Source organism: Hemiscyllium ocellatum, chromosome 26, assembly GCF_020745735.1.
Source record: "Hemiscyllium ocellatum isolate sHemOce1 chromosome 26, sHemOce1.pat.X.cur, whole genome shotgun sequence".
NCBI classification, from domain to species: Eukaryota; Metazoa; Chordata; class Chondrichthyes; order Orectolobiformes; family Hemiscylliidae; genus Hemiscyllium; species Hemiscyllium ocellatum.
The window spans coordinates 42,841,845-42,857,376 of record NC_083426.1 but is presented as its reverse complement, the minus strand read 5'-3'; the positions used below and the strand labels follow the sequence as shown (position 1 = coordinate 42,857,376).

General features: G+C 47.0%; 1 protein-coding gene across 2 annotated transcripts in view; it reads left to right on the top strand.

Annotated features, from left to right (window-relative positions):
- Positions 1–15,532, top strand: part of LOC132828437 (5' exonuclease Apollo-like) — a 173,720-nt gene that overhangs the window by 120,793 nt on the left and 37,395 nt on the right. The window contains exon 1 of one of the 2 annotated variants that reach the window (XM_060845563.1): positions 10,801–10,982. The exons of the other annotated variant lie outside the window; for it this stretch is intronic. The gene's annotated coding sequence lies outside the window, so the exon portion shown is untranslated. Of the gene's footprint in view, positions 1–10,800; positions 10,983–15,532 lie in introns of those variants that run through there. 2 annotated transcript variants of the gene reach the window in all.

Genomic DNA, 15,532 nt, shown 5'->3' with positions numbered 1-15,532 from the left:
AATAGGCATCAACACAGCTATCAATGTACTGGAAAAAGGTGCTGTTTGTGGTACAAAGGGGCTCCCACAATGATTTTAGCTAGGGGTGTTCAATAACAATGTTTTATGTTTATGTGTCTCATAGAAGGAAAGTCTTGGTTGCAGTGTTCGGTTATATGCTTCCCAGGTGACATTCACGTTCATGTAGTTTCCTTTGTGAGTCATACCGTGTTTACATTGCACGTTACTAGTTAATCTAAGAAACCATTCTTCATGGGTGGTACTGCAAAGTAGGAGGGTGTGCCTTTACCAGCCTTTCTCCTAAAGTCTTGAATTTCCTCCAAAAACCTCCACTCTCCTTTTTCTTTTCCTATTCACCCCACAAACTTATACGTGTGTGTATGTGTGTGGAGGGGCAGCGTGGTATGAGTGTCTGTAAGAGAGTGTGTATCTGTGTACGTGTGTGAGTGTAAAGTGGTATACATCTGTGGGAGGGTGCATGTGTGGGTGTGTATGTGTGAGTATATGAGAGAAAGCTTGTGTATGGTCTGCTTGAGTGTAGGGTTCTGTAGGAGTGTGTGTGTGCATGTATGTGTGTGCACAATCATACCTCCCCACACACACCCATACACACAAAGTTTGTGGGGTGAATTTGTAGTTGCAGAATTACATTTTACTTTGCTTAAAACTGTATGAATTCATGTAAGATTCTGTAAATCCATTTTTTAGAAATAGAATGAGTCTGAACACTGGGGCACAGACAGCCCCACACGGGGCACGTCACATCTTCAAAGCATTATTAGAGTTGACATGGCACCTATTGTTAAAGTTCACTTGCAAATGTAGCTTTGAAAAAAGTTCTGGAATTTACATATGAAAAAACTGGGACCAACATGGTCATTCTAAAAGCTGACAGACTTAAACATTCCAGGTCTTTTTTCAATATATGAAAACGACCCTGTGGTCGTTCCCCTAAACAATAAGTATACAGCTTTGGAAACTGTTGGGGGTGACAGCCTTGCAGGTGTAAGCTGCGGTGAAGGGGTCTGTGGCGTGAGGTCTGGCTCTGAGACTAAGAGGGGAAAGTGGGAGAGCAGGAGAGCGCTAGTTATAGGAGACTCTCTAGTTAGAGGGACGGACAGGCGGTTCTGTGGACATGGGCGAGACTCTTGGATGGTTTGTTGCCTCCCGGGTGCCAGGGTCCGAGATGTCTCGGACCGTGTCTTCAGAATCCTTAAGGGGGAGGGTGTGCAGCCAGAAGTCGTGGTACACATTGGCACCAACGACATAGGTAGGAAGAGGGGTGGGGAGGTCATTCAAGAGCTCAGGGAGTTAGGCTGGAAGCTAAAAGCTAGGACAGACAGAGTCGTCATCTCTGGGTTGTTGCCGGTGCCACGTGACAGTGAGGCAAGGAATAGGGAGAGAGTGCAGTTGAACACGTGGCTGCAAGGATGGTGTAGGAGGGAGGGCTTCAGGTATTTGGACAATTGGACTGCATTCTGGGGAAGGTGGGACCTGTACAAACAGGACAGGTTGCACCTGAACCAGAAGGGCACCAATATCCTGGGGGGTAGGTTTGCTAGCACTCTTCGGGGGGGTTTAAACTAATTTGGCAGGGGGATGGGATCCAGACTTGTAGTCCAGCAAGTAAGCTAGCTGTGTGTCAGGGTGTCCAAGAATGTAGGGAGGCTGTGGAGAAGGAAGCACTGACAGGGAATACTTGTGGACACAGAGATGGGCTCAAGTGCGTATACTTCAACGCAAGGAGTATCAGAAATAAGGTGGGTGAACTTAAGGCATGGATCGGTACCTGGGACTACAATGTTGTGGCCATCACGGAAACGTGGATAGATGAGGGACAGGAATGGTTGTTGGAGGTTCCTCGTTACAGATGTTTCAGTAAGATTAGGGAGGGTGGTAAAAAAGGAGGGGGGGTGGCATTGCTAATTAGAAATGGTATAACGGCTGCAGAAAGGAAGTTTGAGGGGGATCTGCCTTTGGAGGTAGTATGGGCTGAAGTCAGAAATAGGAACGGTGCAGTCACCTTGTTGGGTGTTTACTATAGGCCCCCCAATAGCAGCAGAGATGTTGAGAAACAGATTGGGAAACAGATTTTGGAAAGGTGCAGAAGCCACAGGGCCGTAGTCATGGGCGACTTCAACTTCCCAAATATTGATTGGAAGCTCTTTAGATCAAGTAGATTGGATGGGGCGGTGTTTGTGCAGTGTGTCCAGGAAGCTTTTCTAACTCAGTATGTAGATTGTCCAACTAGAGGGGAGGCCATATTGGATTTGGTACTCGGTAATGAACCAGGACAAGTGATGGGCTTGTTAGTGGGTGAACATTTTGGTGATGGCGACCACAATTCTGTGACTTTCACCTTGGTTATGGATAGAGATAGGTGCGCACAACAGGGTAGATTTTACAATTGGGGGTAGGGAAATTATGATGCTGTAAGACAGGATTTGAGGAGCATAAGTTGGGAGCATAGGCTGTCAGGGAAGGATGTGGTGGAAATCTGGAACTTTTTCAAGGAGCAGATACGACGTGTCCTTGATATGTATGTACCTATCAGGCAGGAAAGAAATGGTCATGTGAGGGAGCCTTGGTTAACGAGGGAGGTTGAATGTCTAGTAAAGAGGAAGAAGGAGGCTTACATAAGGTTGAGGAAACAGGGTTCAGACAGAGCAGTGGAGGGATACAGGATAGCCAGAAGGGACCTGAAGAAAGGGATTAGGAGAGCTAAGAGAGGGCATGAGAATGACGAGAACGAGGGTAGGTCCGATCAAGGACAGTAGTGGGAGATTGTGTATTGAGTCGGAAGAGATAGGAGAGGTCTTGAACAAGTACTTTTCTTCAGTATTTACGAACGAGAGGGACCGTATTGTTGAAGAGGAGAATGTAAAACGGACTGGTAAGCTAGAAGAGATACTTGTTAGGAAGGAAGATGTGTTGGACATTTTGAACAACTTGAGGATAGACAAGTCCCCCGGGCCTGACGGGATATATCCTAGGATTATGTGGGAAGCAAGAGAGGAAATTGCAGTACCGTTGGCAATGATCTTTTCGTCTTCACTGTCAACGGGGGTGGTACCAGGGGACTGGAGAGTAGCGAATGTTGTGCCCCTGTTCAAAAAAGGGAATAGGGATAACCCCGGGAATTACAGGCCAGTTAGTCTTACTTCTGTGGTAGGCAAAGTAATGGAAAGGGTACTGAGGGATAGGATTTATGAGTATCTGGAAAGACACTGCTTGACTAGGGACAGCCAGCACGGATTTGTGAAGGGTAGGTCTTGCCTTACAAGTCTTATTGAATTCTTTGAGGAGGTGACCAAGCATGTGGATGAGGGTAGAGCAGTGGATGTAGTGTACATGGATTTTAGTAGGGCATTTGATAAGGTTCCCCATGGTAGGCTTATGCGGAAAGTCAGGAGGCATGGGATAGAGGGAAAATTGGCCAATTGGATTGAAAACTGGCTAACCGGTCGAAGTCAGAGAGTGGTGGTAGATGGTAAATATTCAGCCTGGAGCCCAGTTACAAGTGGAGTTCCGCAGGGATCAGTTCTGGGTCCTCTGCTGTTTGTAATTTTTATTAATGACTTGGATGAGGGAGTCGAAGGGTGGGTCAGTAAATTTGCAGATGATACGAAGATTGGTGGAGTTGTGGATAGTGAGGAGGGCTGTTGTCGTTTGCAAAGGGACTTAGATATGATGCAGAGCTGGGCTGAGGAGTGGCACAAGTGCCAAGTGTGAGGTTGTCCATTTTGGAAGAACTAATAAGAATGCAGAATACAGAGTTAACAGTAGAGTTCTTAGTCAGGTGGAGGAACAGAGGGATCTTGGGGTCTATGTACATAGATCTTTGAAAGTTGCCACTCAGGTGGATAGAGCTTGTAAGAAGGCCTATGGTGTATTAGCGTTCATTAGCAGAAGGATTGAATTCAAGAGTTGTGAAGTGATGTTGCAGCTGTACAGGACTTTGGTTAGGCCACATTTGGAGTACTGTGTGCAGTTCTGGTCGCCTCACTTTAGGAAAGATGTGGAAGCTTTGGAGAGGGTGCAGAGAAGATTTACCAGGATGTTGCCTGGAATGGAGAATAGGTCGTACGAGGATAGGTTGAGAGTTCTTGGCCTTTTCTCGTTGAAACGGCGAAGGATGAGGGGTGACTTGATAGAGGTTTATAAGATGATCAAAGGAATAGATAGAGTAGACAGTCAGAAACTTTTTCCCCGGGTAGAACAGAGTATTACAAGGGGACATAAATTTAAGGTGAAGGGTGGAAGGTATAGGGGGGATGTCAGGGGTGGGTTCTTTACCCAGAGAGTGGTGGGGGCATGGAATGCACTGCCCGTGGGAGTGGTAGAGTCAGAATCATTGGCGACCTTTAAGCGGCAATTGGATAGGTACATGGATGGGTGCTTAATCTAGGACAGATGTTCGGCACAACATCGTGGGCCGAAGGGCCTGTTCTGTGCTGTATTGTTCTATGTTCTATGTTCTATATGATTTCACTTGCATCACACTGTAAACGTTTGGTCTAAATTCTCTGCCTTAATGATCCCCAATCACCTGATGAAGGAGCAGTGCTCCGAAAGCTAGTGCTTCCAAATGAATCTGTTGGAGTATAACCTGTTATTGTGTGTTTTTTTAACTTTGTCCACCCTAGTCCAACACCAGCACCTCCAAATTAAAAAATAGACTCTTTGCCCAAGTTTTTGGTCATCTATCTGCCTAATATCGCTTTCTGTGAAAGTACCTTGGGAGTTTTCTTTTACATCACAGATGGTCTGTAAATTCCTGCTGTTGTTGTTGAGTGACTGCTAACAGCCTATTTTGTTCTGGAAGACATTGCATGTCCATTGTTTCATATAGTGTTGATGTGTTATTTAAAAGCAGGTATTTTCACCATGTTACTACACTGAAACTGTCAAGAAATAAAGTCACCATAGTCCTACCAGACTACAGGCTGTTCTCTCAAAGGAGAATTTGCCCTGAGTGTCACCACGCCTTAGGCGAGAGGTTCAGGAGAGTCCTGTGGAGAAATACTTCCTGATTAGCTATTGTTCAGTGGTTCATTTGCACATCTTGAAAATACTGGATCAAAGCAAATTACTGCGGACAAAGCTTTGACAAAGGGGTCAGTTAGACTTGAAACGTCAGCTCTTTTCTCTCCTTACAGATGCTGCCAGGCCTGCTGAGATTTTCCAGCATTTCCTCTTTTGGTTGAAAATACTGGATTTTGTTTTTATAAAACTGCAAGTACTACACAGGAGTCAGATGTTTATGGTATGGTGAGCAGGCCAACTGAGTTAGGGAAACTGGATCGGGAGCAACAGATACAATAAATGATATTAGTGGATGTGCAGGTAAAACTTTGATGAATGTGGAAGACTCCTTCAGGACCTTGGATAGAGGTGAGGGAGGAGGTGTGGGTGCATGTTTTACAGTTCCTGCGGTGGCAGGGGCAAGTGCCAGGATGGGAGGGTGGGTTGTAGGGGCGCGTGTACCTGATCAGGTAGTCACAGAGGGAATGGTCTTTGCGGAAGGTGGAAAGGGGTGGGGAGGGAAATATATACCTGGTGGTGGGGTCTTTTTGGAGGTGGCATAAATGTCAGTGGATGATTTGGTTCATGCAAAGGTTTGTAGGGTGGAAGGTGAGCACCAGGGGCATACTGTCCTTGTTACGGTTGGAGGGGTGGGGTCTGAGGGCAGAGGTGCAGGATGTGGACGACATGCGTTGGAGGGCATCGAAGTTTTACCTGCACATCCACTAATATCATTTATTGTATCCATTGCTTCCGATGCAGTCTCCTCTACATTGGGGAGACTGGGCGCCTCCTAGCAGAGGCTTTAGGGAACATCTCCGAGACACCCGCACCAATCAACCACACCACCCCATTGCCCAACATTTCTCACTCCCCCTCCCACTCTGCCAAGGACATGGAGGTTCTGGGCCTCCTTCACCGCCGCTTCCTCACCACCAGATGCCTGGAGGAAGAATGCCTCATTTTCCGCCTCGGAACACTTCAACCCCAGGGCATCAATGTGGACTTCAACAGTTTCCTCATTTCCCCTTCCCCCACCTCACCCTAGTTCCAAACTTCCAACTCAGCACTGTCCCCATGACTTGTCCGGACTTGTCCTACCTGCCTATCTCCTTTTCCACCTATCGACTCCACCCTCTCCTCCCTGACCTATCACCTTCATCCCCTCCCCCACTCACCCATTGTACTCTATGCTACTTTCTCCCCACCACCACCCTCCTCTAGCTTATCTCTCCACGCTCTAGGCTCACTGCCTTTATTCCTGCTGAAGGCTTTTGCCTGAAACGTCGATTTCGCTGCTCTTTGGATGCTGCCTGAACTGCTGTGCTCTTCCAGCACCACTAATCCAGAATCTGGTTTCCAGCATCTGCAGTCATTGTTTGTACCTCGTTGATTTTAACCCTACGGCGAATCCTCTTGCAAGGATGCCTGCCTTGAAGAAGCTTTCCTCCTCTCTCTACAAGAATCTCAGGGAGGCCCTCTCCCACTGCAACTCCCAAGTCATTTGCTCTGCCCTGAAGCTCTTCAACCATGTCCTGAAACAAACTCATGACCACAGCCACTTTTGCTTCCTCAGTGCCTGCCTCTGTAACCAACGCATCCCACACGGAGTCCGACCACCTTTAAACCAGCAGAGTTCGGACCCGAACAGGACAAACAGTACAGACTACAGATTCAATAACACCAGCAACAGCTCTCCTTCAAGATCCTCCGCTCCATGCTCACAGCAATGTGCCGGCACCTAACCTCTCTACAGTCAGTCCTGCCTCAGCTGTGGGCCACACTCTCTCAAAATTGCAAAGGACCCATTCTGTACTACATCTTCAGGAGGATTCATACTCTCAACAAACAATATTTCAACTCCATCTCAAACATCAAAAACTGTTAAGTACAACAAAGATTTATCTACCCACCTCCCTAACCAGTGCTCCTCAAACATTCCAGAAGATTCCCCTAGCCTCAAAAACTACTCAGACGCCATTAGCCATGCGGCTGATGCAGCTGCCACCCCCACGCTGATTGATGATGTCACATCCGCCACATCACGGCCCCACTTCCACAACCACTTCCGCCCCTCACAATTCCTCCTGCATGACATGTGACATCACTTCCGCCCCTCACATCATCGCTGATGCCACACGCTCAGTGACTTCCGCCACCCCTACTGCCGTGGTCACCACCACTTCCACCCCCACCAGCGCCACTCACCTGCATTCTGCTGACACACCCCCCACAGACCCCACTGTCACTATCCCCACCCCCCAGAACCCCGAGGTGAACACTACCCCTGCTCATGACTCCACCCCCATTCCCCCCACCACCACACCCACTCCAGTTACAGGTTCTGCCCCCACTCCCAGCTCCACACCCACACCAGATCCCAGCTCCCAGCCCTGCCAAGTTTTCACCATCCCCCCAGACCTCCCCCTCACTGAGGACAAACGATCAGTCCTCAGCAAAGGACTCACCTTCATCCCCCTCCGTCCACGCATCTATGAATTTAATACACGCCGTGACATCAAACAATTCTTCTGTCGCCTCCACTTCCGAGCTTACTTTCACAATCAGGATTCCTGCTCACCTTCCGAGGACCCCTTCGCCCACCTCCAACACACTGCATCCATCTGGACACCCCGCGCTGGTCTATTAACCGCCCTCGACCTCTTCATTTCCAACTGCCACCAGGACATTAACCGCCTCAACCTGTCTACCCCCCTCCCCCACTCCAACCTCTCACCCTCACAACGCGCAACCCTCCAATCCCTCTGCTCCAATCCCAATCTCACCATCAAGCCAGCGGATAAACCAGGCACAGTGGTAGTCTGGCGCACTGACCTCTACACCGCTGAAGCCAAACGCCAACTCGAGGATACCTCTTCCTACTGCCCTCTCGACCATGACCCCACCCCCCATCACCAAACCATCATCTTCCAGACCATAAAGAACCTCATCATCTCAGGAGATCTCCCACCCACAGCTTCCAACCTCATAGTCCGGGAATCCCACACTGCCCGGTTCTACCTCCTTCCCAAGATCCACAAGCCTGACCACTCTGGCCGACCCATTGTCTCAGCATGTTCCTGCCCCACTGAACTCATCTCTACCTACCTCGACACTGTCTTATCCCCCTTAGTCCAGGAATTCCCCACATATGTGCGAGACACCACCCACACCCTCCACCTCCTCCAAGACCTCTGTTTCCCCAGCCCCCAATGCCTCATCTCCACCATGGATATCCCATCCCTCTATACCTCCATCCGCCTCCAAGCCCTCCGTTTTTTCCTCTCCAGACGTCCCCAACAGTACCCTTCCACTGACACTCTCATTCATTTGGCTGAACTGGTCCTCACCCTTAACAGTTTCTCCTTTGAATCCTCCCACTTCCTCCAGACCAAAGGGGTATCCAACAGTTGATCTTCCGTAATTACACAGCACCACTCCCCACCTCTTCCTCCGCTACATTGATGACTGCATTAGCGCCACCTCATGCACCCACGAGGAGGTTAAGCAATTCATCAACTTCACCAACACATTCCACCCTGACCTTAAATTTACCTGGACCATCTCTGACACCTCCCTCCCCTTCCTGGACCTTTCCATCTCCATTAATGACGACTGAATTGACACTGACATTTTTTACAAACCCACCGACTCCCACAGCTACCTCAATTACACCTCTTCCCACCCTACCTCTCGCAAAAATGCCATCCCGTATTCCCAATTCCTCCGCCTCCACCGTATCTGCTCCCAGGAGGACCAGTTCTACCACAGAACACACCAGATGGCCTCCTTCTTTAGAGACCGCAATTTCCCTTCCCACGTGGTTAAAGATGCCCTCCAACGCATCTCGTCCACATTCCGCACCTCCGCCCTCAGACCACACTCCGCGAACCGTAACAACAACAGAACGCCCCTGGTGCTCACCTTCCACCCTACAAACCTTCGCATAAACCAAATCATCCAACGACATTTCCACCACCTCCAAAAAGACCCCACCACCAGGGAAATATTTCCCTCCCCACTCCTTTCCACCTTCCGCAAAGACCGTTCCCTCCATGATTACGTGGTCAGGTACACGTCCCCCTACAACCCATCCTCCCATCCTGGCACATTCCCCTGCCACCGCAGGAACTGTAAAATCTGTGCCCACACCTCCTCCCTCACCTCTATCCAAGGCCCTAAAGGAGCCTTCCACATCCATCAAAGTTTTACCTGCACGTCCACTAATATCGTTTACCGTATCCATTGCTTCCGATGCAGTCTCCTCTACATTGGGGAGACTGGGCGCCTCCTAGCAGAGCGCTTTAGGGAACATCTCCGGGACACCCACACCAATCAACCATACCGCCCCGTGGCCCAACACTTCAACTCCCCCTCCCACTCTGCCGAGGACATGGAGGCCCTGGGCCTCCTTCACCGCCGCTCCCTCATCACCAGACGCCTGAAGGAAGAATGCCTCATCTTCCGCCTCGGAACACTTCAATCCCAGGGCATCAATGTGGACTTCAACAGTTTCCTCATTTTCCCTTCCTCCACCTCGCCCTTGTTCCAAACTTCCAGCTCAGCACTGTCCCCATGACTTGTCTGGACTTGTCCTACCTGCCCATCTCCTTTTCCACCTATCCACTCCGCCCTCTCCTCACTGACCTATCACCTTCAACCCCTCCCCCACTCTCCTCTAAGCAACTTTCTCCCCACTCAAACCCTCCTCTAGCTTATCTCTCCACACTTCAGGTTCACTGCCTTTATTCCTGATGAAGGGCTTTTGCCTGAAACGTCGATTTCGCTGCTCTTTGGATGCTGCCTGAACTGCTGTGCTCTTCCAGCACCACTAATCCAGATACTTGTCTTCTCAGGCAAATCCTTTACTTTGAAAGTTTTAATGTGGAGGAGCCGGTGTTGGACTGGGGTGAACAAAGTTAAAAATCACACAACACCAGGTTGTAGTTAAAGAGTGTGGTGCTGGAAAAGCTCAGTGGGTCAGGCACCATCCGAGACCAGGTTATCACTTCCACGTAATAATTTTTTAAAAATTCAGTAGCATTATTTTAGGAGGAGAAAGTGAGGACTGCAGATGCTGGAGATTCCTGATGAAGTGTGTATGCATGAAACATCGATTTTCCTGCTCTTCGGATGTGGCCTGACCCACTGTGCTTTTCCAGCACCTCGACAGCATCATTCTAGTGCAGATTGAATTGAATTCATTGTCACGTGTACCAAAGCACAATGAAAAGCTTTATCTTGCGAGTATTACAGGCAGATCACAGAGTTAATTAGCATAATGAATAGGTATACAACTTCAAAAACACAGGTACAGGTGACTTGAATGTTTCTGTGGAGTAGAATATTTTGCTACTTTCTGCAACCAGTGTCAACACCATACATTTGTGACTTTGAGGTTTGAAGTTCAGCTTGGCTTGTTCCCCAGTTCAGCCTCCCAGCAACACGACCCCCCCTCCCCTCCCCTCCATTCCTGATGAAGGGCTTCTGCCTGAAACATTGATTCTCCTGCTCTGAAGCAGCTGCCAAACCTGCTGTGCTTTTCCAGCACCACACATTTCTACTTATGTGCAGTAGCGGCTTTCGCTAAGCCCTCCAGAGCAGGGGGCGCTGATGTCAACGCTGCGCTCAAACACGAACCTCCGCATGAATTCCGCTGTAGTTCCGCCCACAATATTTCTGATTGGACATATTCCACAGGGATCCAGGCTGAGTGGTCAGTGCAGGTGTCAGTCAAACACAGTGCAACCCGCGCGCATTGGCGGTTCATGAGGATGTCCGTTTTTGAATTCAGTGACGGTTAAAGTGAGGTGGGAATCCAGGAGATTGGCTGTTAATTTTAACGTTACCACACCGCCCAGACTTCTGGTCTGAAAGAAATATTCAAGTGATTGGAAAGTAGCCCTTATCAATTTTCATCTGAGTGTGACGGACAAACGGCCTGCACACACCCAAAGGTGCTGCCTCTTGGGGGGTGGGCAGAACTGAATGGTGTGATTTATGGGTGCTGGGTACCTGCTGAATGGTGTGATTTGTGGGTGCTGGGTACTCACTGAGTGGTGTGATTTATGGGTGCTGGGTACCTACTGAATGGTGTGATTTATGGGTGCTGGGTACCCGCTGAATGGTGTGATTTATGGGTGCTGGGTACCCGCTGAATGGTGTGATTTATAGTGCTGGGGTGCCCATTGGAGGTGTTGTTCGTTGGTTACCTCCTGCTGGAGTATGTTTTTGGAGTTTCTTGGATATTCTTTGGGCACTAAGTAGGGGATATTTTGAGTCTTGGGTGGTGTTTAGTGGCGGTGTTGCAGCACAAGTTTTGCAGACTGTTCACAGGCATGCTGTAGATGAGTGCATTGAATCCACTGTTTGGCTTTATTTGGCCAGAGTGGGAATGTACATGGAAGCAATTGTGCTCAGGAATTCTGTATGGCATTGTTGTGAATGAACACACTTTAAAATCAGTGAAACTTTAAAGCAGTTAATTAATCTGGAATCAAAACTGAGACTCACAGTGAGCATGAAACTATTGTCTTAAAAACCTATCTGATAATAATGCATGTCAGGAACCAAATCTGTCATCATTAACTTCTTGTAAGCTGCATGTGACTCCAGATCCATTTGTAGTGTGGTTGACTTATTTAATGCCCTCCAAAAAACCTAGCTCACTATTGGACCACTGGAAACTTGCGCAAGTGTGTTCTGTCCAAAAAAGCAGTACAAGTCCAGTGGGTTCCATCCATATACACTCAATCATCAACAAAGTGACGAAAGGGATCATCAACAATGCTATGAAGTGGCACTTGCACAACAATAATCTGTTCACTGAGACTTAGTTTATGGTCTGCTAGGGTCATTGAGATCTTTATCTTACTCTAACTTTGGTAAATACATGGATAAGAAGGATAAAATGCAGAGGTGAGAGTGACTGCCCATGAAGTCAAGGTGCATTTGACCCAATATGACATCAGGAGCCTTATTAACATTGGAGTCAGTAGAATTTGGGGAATGTGGGAAGCTCTTCACTGTTAGTGCCTAGCAAAAGGGAGATGGTTATTGGAGCTCAGTCATCTCAGTTTCAGGACATTGTTGCAGGCATTCCTCAGGATATTGTCTTTGGCCAGCTACTTCATCTATTGCCTTCCTTCCGCCATAAGGTCAGAAGTGGCGATGTGAAACCATCAGTGAACAATGCTGACACTACTTCCAATGACTGATGCTGAGGCAGCCCATGTCCATATGCAGTCAGACTAGGATAACCTCCACGCTTGGGATGATGAGTGGTCAGCACATTCATGGCACACAAGTGCTAGCTGGTAGCTATGTCAAATGAGGTCATTTGGTTATTTCTCCTTGATATTCAGTGACAATAATGTCATTGAATCGCACACTATTAAATCTCGGGAGTTAACATTGTCCAGTTACTAGTATGCATGTACAGTAAGAAAATAGGAAATTTATTAGAATGTAATCATTTACTGTGAGTGGAATTAAATACAAAGTGGGGAAGTTATGCTTCCGTTACACAGGGCGCTGGAGACACCATATCCTTTGGATCATATTGGTCAGAGTCGAAGATTGTGGTGCTGGAAAAGCACAGCCAGTCAGGCAGCATCCGAGGGGCAGGAGAGTCGACGTTTAAAGCATAAGCTCTTCATCAAGAATGAGGGAGTGGCCTAAGGGGGCTGAGATATAAATGGGGGAGGGGGTTGTGGTTGGGTTTGGGGCTGAGGGGAAGATAGTTAGGAAAGCGATATGTAGATAAAAGGGTGAAGGTCGGAGTGGAGGGTGGAGAGGATAAGTGGGAAGGAAGATGGACAGGGAGGATAGTTCAAGAGGGCAGTGCTGAGTTGGAAGTTGGATCTGGGATAAGGTGGGGGAGGTGAGATAAGGAAACTGGTGAAATCCACATTAATCTAGTATGGTTGGAGGGTCTGAAGGTGGAAGATGAGGCGTTCTTCTTCCAGGCATTGAGTGGCTAGAGTTTGACAGTGGAGGAGGCCTAGGATTTGCATGTTCTTGGCAGAGTGGGAGGGAGAGTTAAAGTGTTCAGTCACAGGGTGGTGGGATTATTTCATGTCTGGTCATTTTATTTAAATAAGTACGTAAGTGCATTGGAACTAGTTCAGAGAAGGTTTACAAGACTAATACCTACAATGGCTGAGCCATCTTATAGAAAAGGTTGGACAGGCTAGGCTTGTACCATTGAAGCCTAGAAGAGTTATTTAATGAAATATGTAAGATCCTGAGGGGTCTTGACATGGTAGATGTGGAGATGATGTGAGAGTATAGAATAGGGGTCACTGTTTCAAAAGAAAGGGTCCCCCATATAAACAAATGAGGCAATTTATTTTCTCAGAAGGTTGAATCTCTTCCTGAAAAAGCAGTGGAAGCAGAGTCTTTGATTATTTTGAAGGCAGAGTGGATAGACTTTTGATGAAATTTTATCAGAGTTATGCACTGACTTGGATTTGGGGTCATAACTAGATGAGCCGTGATCTTATTTAATGGCAGAACGGGTTTTTGGGACCACATGACGTATTGCTGCTTATTTGCACTTTTGCAGAAACTGATCTAGCAATATGTAAACTGTAGCTACAAGAGTAGGTCTAAGGCTAAGAATTTTGCAGTACATAACTTCCCTCCTCTACTAAATAACTTAGCTACATCCAAAATCAGAATTTGTTGGCATACTCTTCACTTGCTTGAATGAATGTAGATCCAAAAGCACTCTGGCACCTTGAACCATCCAAGGCAAAACCATCTGTTTGATTGGTGTAACATTCACTTCCTTCACCACTGACTTACAGCAGTAGCAGTGTGTACCATTTATGAGATACGCTGTGATGCATCTTCATGTCTTCTTTCACAGCATTTTCCCAATGTACGACCTCTACCATTTCAAAAGATAAATGTCGAAAAGACATGAAAGTGTCACCACTTGCAAATTTGCCACACATTGCTCTGACTTGGAATTGTTATGTTTCTTCACTGCTGTTAGATTAGAATCCTGGAACTCTCTCTCTAACAGCACTGTACAACCCAGGGAATGCAGATCACTTTCCAGAGAAATTAGGGATCAGTATTATCTGATGGTCTAGCTAGCAGTGCCACGTTTTTATTTATGCACCTGGCTAGGCCTTGCTTGAGAGGTCAGCATTTGTTGCCAACCCCTAAATGCCCATGTGGCAGATAAGAGTCAACCACATTGCTGTAGGTCTGGAGTCACATGTGGGCCAGACCAGGTAAGGACGGTAATTTCCTTTTCCAAAGAACATTAGTGAACCAGATGAATTTTTTTGACAATCAACAGTGGATTCATTGTCATCAGTACTCTTAATTCCAGAATTTTTTTAAATTGACTCACATGTTTCTTCAAGGGGAACTGGATTGATTTCATGGACCCTTTTGCTTTGCTTTTAGTTCAGACTCTTTCTCTCCCCCTAGCTACTTTGCAACACTAGTGAATGGGTTTATGATCCACACCAGACTTGCATTTCAGCAAAAACCATCATGAGAATGGAAGCTAACAATTCCTGGAAATCGTACTGGCACTTGTAGGAACTTGGGAAGATAAATACGTCATTCGCCCCTTGAGTGTGTTTCACCATTTAGTGAGATCATGTCTAATCTGAGATGTAATTCCATATCTCTGCCATTGGTCAATATCCTTTGCTGAACAAAAATGTTACTGTCTCAGATTTAAATTTAACAACTGATCCAGCATCTATTGCTGTTTGTGGATGAGAGTTCACCTACCGCTCGCATCAGCGCATCTGGCTGTGAACTGAACTGCAACAGTTGATCCAAAAATTTACTGGGATTGTGGACAGTGGAATTTGATGAAAAAATTAGAGCGTCTATTGTGGCTAACATTGGACCTGCTCCCCAGAAATAGGGTCTGCAAGATAAAAGGATTGGAGCAAATTACTGCAGATGCTCAAATTTGTACTGAAAACAAAAATGCTGGAAATCACAGCAGGTCAGGCAGCATTCATGGAGAGAGAGCAAGCAAGAGTGTTAAGGGTTTAGATGGAGAGGAATTTGTTAAGTGTGTACAAGAACATTTTCTGATTCAGTATGTGGATGTACCTCCTCTTGGGAAATAAGGTGACTGAGGTGTCAGTGGGGGAGCAGTTTGGGGCCGGTGACCATGATTCCATTAGATTTAAAATAGTGATGGAAAAGATAGACCAGATCTAATAGTTGAACTTCTAAAATGAAGAAAGGCTCATGTTGACGTTATTAGGCAAGAACTTTCAGAAGCTGATTGGGGGCACATGTTTGCAGGTAAAGGGACGGCTGGAAAGTGGGAAGCCTTCAGGAATGAGATAATAAGAATCCAGAGAAAGTATATTCCTGTTCAGGTGAAAGGAAAGGCTGGTAGCTCTAGGGAATGCTGGATGACTAAAGAAATTGAGGGTTTGGTTAAGAAAAAGAAAGAAGCATATGTTAGGTAGAGACAGGATTGATCAATCGATCGAGTAAATCCTTAGAAGAGTATAAA